The sequence below is a fragment of the Buteo buteo genome, chromosome 1 (genome assembly GCF_964188355.1).
Source record: "Buteo buteo chromosome 1, bButBut1.hap1.1, whole genome shotgun sequence".
Classification (NCBI taxonomy): Eukaryota; Metazoa; Chordata; class Aves; order Accipitriformes; family Accipitridae; genus Buteo; species Buteo buteo.
In genome coordinates this window covers 54,207,240-54,218,082 of record NC_134171.1, presented here as the reverse complement: position 1 = coordinate 54,218,082, position 10,843 = coordinate 54,207,240, and positions in this window count along the sequence as shown.

Here is a 10,843-nt window from a genome sequence, read left to right as displayed (position 1 = left end):
GGGTTAATCAGATAAGAACATACTTTGGAGCCTGCCAGTCAAAAAGGAATAATCCTAACTGGCCAACCTCAGGGTGCCTAATGCCCTTGTAAAAAGACAAAGGACATCACAAAATATGACTTCCCTGTTAAGTTTATTGGAATATCACCTACAGGTCCCACCTGCGACCAGGACTTTCTTGTATTATAGGACGTACAAATGGAGCCTCTGCAATCAAAAAGCAGAGAGTCTACATGAATGAGGTTGTTGGTGCCCAGCCACAAAAGACTGGCCTGATTTGGTTATGTAATATCTAACCTCATTCTCTAGCAGAGAGCAGGGAGTTAAACATGATACCAAGCACAAGGCTGGCTGCTTGGTTCATTGCAACCTGCCTCCTCTTGGTTTGTATGGCAGCTTTTCTTTGTCCTGTATGTATTCATAAGTAAAAGCCTCTCTTAGTGCTCTGGGATCTGAATGGGGGTGACCGTACAAATGTCAACGCTGGCTGCAGATCATCTGTCATACAAGCAGAAGACATCAGGCAGCATGTGTTAGGCAAGGGAGAGAGATACTTTAATAGCTCTGAAAGGAGTTCAGTAATTGTTAATTCGAGATCTGACTCATTCCGTTTACCTTTAGCTATAATGGTACACTGAGGAAGTGGGATTTATCATAATTACATTTTCACCCTGAGGAGAGAATTACCTGGAGGTAATTCTGAACTTCAGTGCTATCTGCTGGCTTTCACAGAAGGTTTGGGATTAAATAAGAAAGATCAGGTTTGCACCTCTTGCCACCAGGCTTTGCTGCTACAATGTCAATTTGAGCAAAGTTCCCTCACACAAAGATTGCTGGGAGTCACCATGAACCTCTCTAATGATGGTAGGGTTACAGGTGCCTTTTGTTTGAGAAAGCAGCTGTGCTCCTTTCTGCGACCAGATAGTAAAAACAATTGGGGGAAATACATAACTTTCATCTGTGAGAACCCCCTGGACTTCTGCTGAGAAATTGTTCCAAAAAAACCCCAAAGCACTATTAAAAAAATGGGAGGATGTTTGAAGGCTTAAGTCACCATTTATTGTTTTTATTTTCTCTCCCTGTCTCCCAGTCTTTCTCTTCTCTAACCAAATATCCTTCACCACACAATATATCTTATCTTAGTTCATGGATGTAAAAAGTTTTCCTCTTGAACAGAAGCCTGTTGAGTACAAACAACATAGAGCATGGAAGGAAACACAGCAACTGATGGTCTCAGTGCCATGGGGAAAAAAAGTAGCTTTTGTCATTTCTGACTTATAGGGCAATTACAAAATTACTTCCAGACATCAGCTGAGATCATCCTCTTCAGCCCTTTGTAACTTTGATTCACTTACATTGTAGAATAAATAAATAAATAAAAATAAGCAAACAAGCAGTAACAGAGTGCACACCCCCATAATCTGTTGCTTCATTAATACAAGATGTAAATGCTCCTCTTAAACTTTCTGAGCCTAGGAGTACAGGATGGTGTATCACAATGACAAAGCAGGGTTACTGAAGGGACACTCTATACACCCTTTTTAGCTCAAATGTATTTAGTGCCATAGAACAAAAAGCTTTAATTTATCTCATATGCAAAGCTCTGAATGTTTTGCTTGTTTAATCACATTGATGCGGACAGTGCAATTACTGAGAGCTGGAACTTCTTTCACTAATGGCTCAACTGCAGGTCGCATTTAGAAGCAAAAGACAGAGGTTGATTCCAAAATGTTGTGTGGCATAAGACTCATATTGATAGCAGGGCTGGCGACAGAACTGGGAGATTCAAAGTGCCCTGAGTTCCCACTGAAGTTGTTGGGAATGAAAGCAGCGAGATGCTCACGCTCCCCGAGGCCACTGACTTGAGGTCCTTGTTGATGCCCCTTGTTAGTGCACTGGGTAGGCACTTGGCCACATCTGCAGTGCAGCTCTGCTGATGGACGTAGGTACTTCCCAGGTAGATGCTGGCAGAAAGGACACAGCTCAGCATCTTTGGACATAAGGCATTTTAGCTGGATAGTTGGGAAGGTCATTACAGGTGTGGATAACGGGTGAAACCACATTGAACATTTTGCCTCCAGATGCACATGTAAGTTGCAGTGGACTTAATGTACCTTCATAAGCACACAGCAGAGCAGGATATTTATAATGCCTGTCTCTGTGGTATATAAGCACTTATCTAACTTATTTTAAGTGCTGAGCAAGCCAGCTGCAGGCCCTCCAAGGAAGCAGGATTAGCAGGCAGCTTGTCACTGCACCTTCAATGGGAAGCACTTGCTACTGTGAATTCTTGCTACCAAAGGAAGGCAATGGTTGATTTCTGTGCAAAAGTCATATCCAGATGTGCAGCAGGATATGTATCCTGGGCAGGATACATTTGGCTAGAAATTTTAAATATCTCAGAACTTGGTTGTATTTTTATTTAGCTCATGCAGCTCTTGTACTTCAGCTATTGCACTGCTTTGGTGATCTGAAAGAAAAGAAGGTAATTATGCAATGCAGAATACAGGTTGTGCATACAGGACCTGTTGCATCCCATAGAAAATAATTGTATTAGAACAGATTTTTGTCCTGCCTCTTTCCCCCTGGCAAATCCAGTCTATTTCCCAATCAAGTATGTCAATCATTATAACAATCATTTCTAGATCATTTGAGACACTGCTATGTCCATGCCGTGGGAAAAAGAGGAAAATCTTAGAGGGTATTTTCACAGTTGCTACAGAGCTTTTCCCCAGTTTTCTGCATTCTAGGCCCATGAAGGAGTATGTATGGGAGAGTCCCTGAATTTGAATTCAGCCCCATTAATATTAATGTTGCTCTGCATGGATGTAGGACCTAATCACAAATCTTCACTTGTGCATATGTACTTACAAACACACTATCTTCACAAGCAGTGCAACTACAGTGCAAACCTCTGCAGCTCATCTTCACACAATACAATGGGCCATAAGAGGTCTGAGCTGCTAGGCAGTGTAGCAAGGCATCCATTTTTGCTGAAAGAAATTCAAGCCCAGTTCATGTGCCATTGAATTTCAAACAAACAATTTTACTCTCCTTGTGTTAACCTAGAAGGAGTTTAGCATCACAGGATGTTTACACAGAGTCAGTGCTCTTCTGAAGTTGCTCCAATGTTTTGAGATGCTCTTTAACTTGCATTTTTAAGTTAGATATTTATATGGCCACCTTCTGTAATAGCCATCTTTCATTAACTGTGTGAGTAAGAGATCAAGTCCTTTACTTTGCACTATTCAAATTTAAGCTTCAATTTTATATATGTCACTGCCTTTAAATTCAGTTAAGGAATAAGAGCTGAGATGATTATTATTGGCAACATGTTACTCTTTGAGGCATGGACATCTGATCCTGAAGTGCAGTCAGTGTCTTGGGACTCCTTTGATAAGGTCTGAAAACAAAGGTAACTTCTCCATGTACTTCCCGAATATACAGCTTGCTTGCATCCTGGTTAAACTGATAGGCTAATGGCAGCATGTCTTGCAGAGGTGCAGCACTGATGTAATAATTTGAATTAATTTGAACTACCCAATATCATTTCTAGGCATCATGTGTTCAAAAGCTGCATTTCCAGGAACAATTTAAAAAGGTGACACTGCCAGCAAGTTGAAAGGCAGCTTAAATACCAATTGACATCTACCGTGTCTGCAACTCAGCATCCGTCACATTAGTGTATGCTGACCTCATTCTACAGCTTTGGTCCAGTTTTGGTTGAGTTGAATTAAGTTTTAATTAGCTCAGAAATAGGGATTGTAGTGTTTTGGAAGTGAAAGCATATCTTGTTAATGTTATAACTTCAGTGTATGCAAATTTACTTACAACACTTTGGGGAAGCAGAATTTAAGTAAGGGCCAAGATAAAGATCTCGAAGCGTAGACTCAAACTTTCAGTTGTAGTTGAAGATGTTCAAGGTGGGATAGAGGAGAGGCCATGAATATTAACTTTGGCTCTACAATTTGACATGTGCAAAAAAGAGGACAATTTTGTCCCTTATTTGCCAGAAGTTTTATTGCTGTATGGAAGTACAAGCAAGAAGGTATCCAAACATCTTTGGGCTAAATTGTTTCCTTTTCCTTTGTGATACATTAAGTTGCCTTCATGAAGTCATAAAATACATATTTTTTGTGAAAGCCTGGGGCTCTATTATAAGACTTGCACATAAATGGTAATCAAGCAGAGTTTAAAGGGCTATTTAAAAATGTGTACAGAATCGGATTAATGAAACTGACTGGATTTGTATTTAGCCCAGTTTTGCTGTCAAGTTTTCAAGTTTCTGGTTTTGAAGATGAAGAGAAAAGCTTTGTTTTATGCTTAACAACTGGCAGGTAGCACTTCACACATTACGCAGTAGTAAAAAGATCTACTTTCACTATGGAGCAATGGATTATATTTCTTTATTTCTAGAATAGTTTTATTGTTACTATTTCCACTTAATTGCTTCCAGGAAAGGCATCACTTAGGTTTTTCCTCTTTTTCCATTCTTTCTTCATCTTTTTTTTTTTTCCTTTTCTTTCCTTTGCTTCTAGACTTTGACTTCAGATTCTTTTTATAGAGCGAGCAAAGCTGAGCAGGTTTGGCATTCTATTTTGAGTACCATTAAAATGCATATAAAAGTAATACTCAACAAAATGTGACATTAATGGTAGTCCAAATTCACAAGTGTTGCTGTTTTACACTGCAGTCCCAGCTCCCTTGCAATTAAAAAGCACAATAGATAATGTTGGGTGACATACATACTCTAAATATTTCCATGTGTTTCTGTTTCTTATAATTCTAACTCAATTCCTCTCCCTTATAACAGTTAGGTTAGGGATTATTACAGTTGTTAGTGTACTTTCCAGAAGTATTATGCCAAACTGTATCTCAAACTAAATTCTGTTTAATGTAGGCCATAATCTCAAAAGACATTTAGATGCTGAACTTTGAGGATCTTGGCCCTAGGCACATCGCAGGATGTACACACATGAATAGTAACAGCACTAGTCCTATTTCTGAAGTTACTGCATGGTGGGACATATGCAGGACCAGGAGCTAGTGCTACTGAAATTAATGAAGGTATGCATTAGGACCGTGGTCCTAAAATGAGAAAGGCAAATGCACTGCCCTATAATTGCCTTATTTGGAACACGGCTTGCAGATCTCCTGAAGTTTTCAACAATAAAGGTTAAACAAAAGACAATTTACCTTTAATACTTAGAATTCCTGGGTCCTCCCTTCTTTTGGGTCTCCAGACCACATGGCCGGCAGTAATGAGTCCGAGTTTCTCCTGATTTGCCACCTCAGAGCAGGTAAAGAATATGTAACAAACAGAGCTGCAAAGTTTCCAACTTCTCAGCCCTAATTAACCAGATATCGAACCAGATATTAACTAAAGCCTAAAGACGCTGCCCTGGCCTCAGCATCAGCCTTAATGGCTGCTCTCACAATAATTTATCTTGCAAAAGAAATCTCAAGTGTGTGTTTTGTGTATTTACAAGCCAGACCATTTGCTGTTGCAGAGGTGATTAACTTGCACATTGTCTACTACTTGCCTGCTTCTGCAGCTACGAATCTGCATAACAAATCTGCACATCATTGTTTATTTAGAGTAGCATCCAGTGCTGCTAATTAGAATTAGATTTTAATTGTCATTCCTAACAGTGTGCTTGAGACAGAGGCTAATTTACCCCTCCTTCAGGCACTGAGATCAACCTCCAACCTTTCTATGATTTCTAAGGGATAAATGAGTTCCATTTAATGTCTAGTTAAGATGTACCCAGACCAAGCATGACCTGAAGAGTCTGGAAGCACAAAACCTTGTGGCCTTAGACTAAAAATGTTCATCCTCAAGTTCCCAAACTCTTGACATTGTAATCCTCTTTGCACTGTGCCTATTGGCACTTTACCACTAATGACAAGTACTTCTGTCCCTTTGTCTTTCTCTGAAGGGAGCTCACAAAGTTTTGGTAGAAACTGTGGCAAGCATTTCTGTGTGGGCTCTTCTCTAGTGGAAATAGGACTTGCCCCAGAGATATTTAATACAGGTTCATCAGATCTTACTCTGTAATCTATACAGAAATGAATTGCCAGGACTTTTCATGTGTGCTGGGATTTGCAGAACTGGGTAGTTTTGTTTGCCATCAGTTTGTACTGGTTTCTGCAGAGGGGTTGAATGGCCTACTGGCAGTCCTCTAAGTCAGTGTTTCTTAGTCTGTTGCAGCTCCCAAAGAGTCTGTGAAAAGGTTGGAAGGGAGTTGTGAGGAGTTAGTGAAAAGCAGTATTGTTAAGCAACACATTTCCTTCACACTGCGAGAGTGAGACGTGGTTGTGGTTATTGACTGCGAGTGCTTACACCAGCCAAGGAGCTCCCAGCTGCCTGCCTTCCTGGAGGCAGCCGTTACTGAAGGGCAAGAGAGTGAATGTCTCCACAAGTAACCAAGAATGACAACTGGTTCCCATCCCACCTTCCTGAAAAAAACGCTCTGAGATTATGCTGAGGACTGTGTATGTCAGGGGGACAGACAAAGAAATATAAGACATGTGGAGTGCCTATCTTTAGAAATGTCTGAGGAAAGATTTTAAGCCATCTACATATGTTTGGGGTACTTACACTAAACTTTTCTGTTGTTGGACTGGATTACAAACATTTAAGCAAGGTTTCTAGAAACCCCACCATCCAGGCTGAACCACATTTGATAAATATTGTTGTATTAAGTTTGGGGTTTGTTTTGTTGGGTTATTTTTTTTTCCTCCCTATGTCTACACAAGGGTAATGGCTCGTTTTTCAATTCCTTTGAATGTATGTGATGTGTGCAGAATCCATCAGCCAAAACAGTCCTTGTTCCAGCAGCAGCCTCAGAGTGCACAACTAACAGAATTACCATCAATAAAATGCATATGGAATTCCTTAAGCTTGTGAACACTTATTTTCCCGCCAGAGGTATACGGTAGTTCATAAGAGTACTAGCAGGAGATTCCAGTTATAAAGAATATTTGTGTCAGTAGCGGATGTAATTAAAGGAATCGTTCTTTGGTTTCATGTTCACCTTTGGCACTAATTCTATTGGGGTTTAAATGTGGAAGGACATAAATATTGTACGTGGGGAAAACAGCATCTCTATTTGCAGACCAGCTGAATTAAAAACCGCAAGCAGTTAGGTGGTCCAGATGAAAACTATTATAGTGAGAGGTGAAAACCATACAGAGTATTGTGGCCCTGAGTTTCAAGAAATGCACACACCTACAGTGATTTGCAGCAATGGCTATGTAGTTGCATGGCCAACCTGCTAATGCACAGGCAACCTTGACTAGCTATAGAAGGAGTTAGTTCACTAAGTGGTATCTGCTGAATTTCTCAGGAAACCAGTTACAGACAAAGCATGGAAGACTTGTTTCATGTTTTTGTGGATCTTAGGTGACTTCAGACAAATATTAGTTCTCTTGTTATTTTCTCTTCCAGTTGCTTTCAGTTTATGCCTCTCAATACCAATCACCTTCACCTTGTATTAATACTTAATAGGAAACAGGAAAAAAAGGGCAGTTCAGCTTCTAGATCCACCACCAGCTGTGTCTATTTATCAGTGCTTCCAAATGAATCAACTAGATGCATAGATGCAGTGATGTAAAAATGTCTTTTTCCTCCTATCGTAAATCCCCAGACTGGCACGGGTTTCTTAATTATGCCACTCATCCATCAGCAGTGAATAAGCATGACACCAGTCTGATACCCAAGCAAACTCCATTAGCTTTGGCCTTGCAGCTTTCTACAGCACGTAAAATGTTAGAGGTCTTCCCAGCTTATAATTTTTTTTCTGTAATTTGGGTACAAAGTACCACATAAATGATCTGCTGTTGTTAAAATTGTTTATATGGTTACATTTGGATGTCTCTAATAATCTTTTCTCCAAAATTACTGCTTGAAAGCAAGGGACCTGACTAAACAGGTCTATCAAGATTTTCTATAATCAGCTGAATGGAAAACTGAAAAAATCCTTTATTTGGAGGCAGAGAGCTGTATTGCAGTGTAAAGTCCCCGTGCAAAACTGTATTGTTAAGTCCAGACTAGGCCTGAGCCTGATCCTGCTCCAAGACACTACACATTGTTCAGTACTTTTCCACAGCACAGTTTTACTGGTGGTTTGGAAAAGGACAAATGATTAATGCTGGAGCTGTGGTAAGGAATAAACAGATCTTACTCATACATTATGGGATTGTTGATGTGTGTACTAATTCTGGGAAAAACAACTAGGAGGATAAACACGGTATCGAATGTAGACTTGACTCTTGATCCTAAGACCACTATCACTGGACATCTTAATTCTCTTGTAAACATTAAGGACACATGGTACTCCTAAGGCAGAAGAATGTCCTTAAAAGGGCAAGAAAAGGTCTGGACCTGTGCCAAAATGGGGTAAGACTGCACAGGGGCTCTTTTGCACTCCCTGCACTCTTTTTTGGAGCTCCACCAGCACAAAGATCTGGCTAGATGGATAAAGTCACAGAGCTACCTTCCACCGCATACTCAAAGGCAGTCCAGCTCACAGCACATACTGCTGTGCCAGCCACTGCTGTCCTGACATCACTGTGGAAAGGACGACGAGTAAGTGACTGCTGAGGCCATTCACCAAAGGCTGCGCTGTTAAGACATGTCTGAACACCCCTTAGAGCTGAGATGTCTAAGGTTTTGCGGATTCTCTGCCTGCCATGACAATGACCCTGGCTGCTACGCTCAGCTGATGGCCTTCCCTTTGGGGAGGATAAAGCAGAACAGGGCCATAGTGCAAGCTGCATCACTATGAGAATGATTTTCCTTGCAGAAAAAGATGGAAAGCATGTGTAGAGTAAAAGTAAATTTAAGTGGAAAATAAATTCTTCGGGGGGGGGGGGGGGAGAAAAAAAGAAGGGAAAAAAAAGAAGGAAAAAAAGAAGAAACAAAAGAAAAGAAAAAAAAAAGGAAAACTGGCTAAAGATGGGGTGAGCTACTGTGTTCTCTGCTCCTGGAGAGATTTTGACAATCCCTGAAGTGTTAGAGGTGTGGAGAGGAGCAAGAATCATGAAATCTTTTCTTGGCTTGTAGCTGTGAGTCTTGTCCTAGTTTTGATCATATTGTTTATCTGATTCTAAGAAAGAGGATCTTGCTTCTTATATATAATGTCCTGCTACTTTTACAGTGTTCCATCCTCTGCAGTCCTCCCACATGCTCATCCTTGTAAACTGTGATCAGTTCTTCATCTTTCTTCAAAAGTAAGCAAATCTTCCTTATCAATTAAAAATTCAAAGGATAAAAAGTCAACCAGCAGCCTCCAAAATGCTACTCTTGCTCAGTTCCAATTTATGCCTTCCTCTTCCAGGACATGTTTGGGACCATGCAGAGCAGGCAGAAAGCATCAGAGGTCTCCAATCATTAACAAACTTACCGCCATTCCCTGTGAATTTTGAGACCATCCAATAATGTGCTGTCTCGCCCCCCTCCCACGTCTACTCTCTTCCATCCTATGCCTTCTATCTTTGTCACTTGATCATTAAAAGTTGCTTTTCAAGGGGGTCATTAAGTGAGATGGCATTGTTTCTACTTGGAACAACTTAATTCCAGAGAAATTGGCAGGTCTGTTACAGTCTAACCTTGTTGTCAAAATTGTATTCTTCCCTTTTTCACCTCCTGTGGTCTGGAAAAGGAGGAGCTTTTAGGGACATTATTCTTGCTGATAACACAATCACTGGTACTGCTTTGTTGGGTCCAAGAAACTGGACTTTACCATATGCAGTTTTTCAGTGGAAAGTTCTTGTTCCACATTTCAGAACTGTTTTTAATAACCTAGAGACTAAATAGGGAATGATATTTTAGTTATGAAGATAAGGTATCCCTTCTCATCTTGAAGTTCATGTTACTCAGAGAGGAAGCAAAAGTCTTGGCCATTATCAAGCCAGTATTGTAATCTGTATCTCTCTTGAAGAGAGTCTGTGAATAGTTCCAGTTCAGAAAAAGAAAAAAGAGAAAAAAACCTGCAACATTTTATAGAGGATAATGTAGAATATTAAGTTTTTATTAATAGATTACCATCAACTAATTTATGAATGCACATGGAATGAAATGAACTAAGAAACTCAGTGCAAGATACTTTAATCATCCTTGAACACAGATCAACTGAGACATCTAATAACAGAAAGCATTGTGTGAGGCCACAGCCAAGGGTCCATTTATTCGATACTACCTCTTAAAACATTACTCAAAAGAGAAACAATGAATAAAAATGTACGTCTTGAATGAAAGCAATAATAAACTAGGCAGCTGCAGATAACCTGCAATGCTCCCCACTCAAAATAAGGCTCTCGCTATTATCTTTGCAGTAGAGTCCTATAGGCGAAAGGGCACAAAGTTTTTCACATAGAGGACTTATTCCTAAAGGGCCTCAGCTGGTTTCTGTGAACTTCTATGGAACTTTGTCTGAAATAAGAGCAGACCTGGAATATCTACATCTACTCGGGACAAAACTTAAACCTTTTTTTTTTCAGTGTGTTACAAGAAACACCCGCGGTCACGGTTAGACTTCAGAAGTATGGAGAGTCTTCTCATTATTTTTCAAGTTTTGCTTGGTATTGTCTGTGTTGCACATGAGGAAGTGCACAGCTGAATTCCTAATAACATCTTCAGACAAAGAAATCTTAAGGCTGTCAATTTAAATTACTGTAGTAACGCAAACCACATACGTTACTTTCTAGTATTGAATAACATGCGCTTGAAGGAGCAGAGGTCATACTTAGAACAAGATGACATGTTGTCATTATGGGCAATCTTTATTTTCATAAACTTTTCATCTTCAGCTGTGGGGCTGAACGTTTTTCTTACTCCATC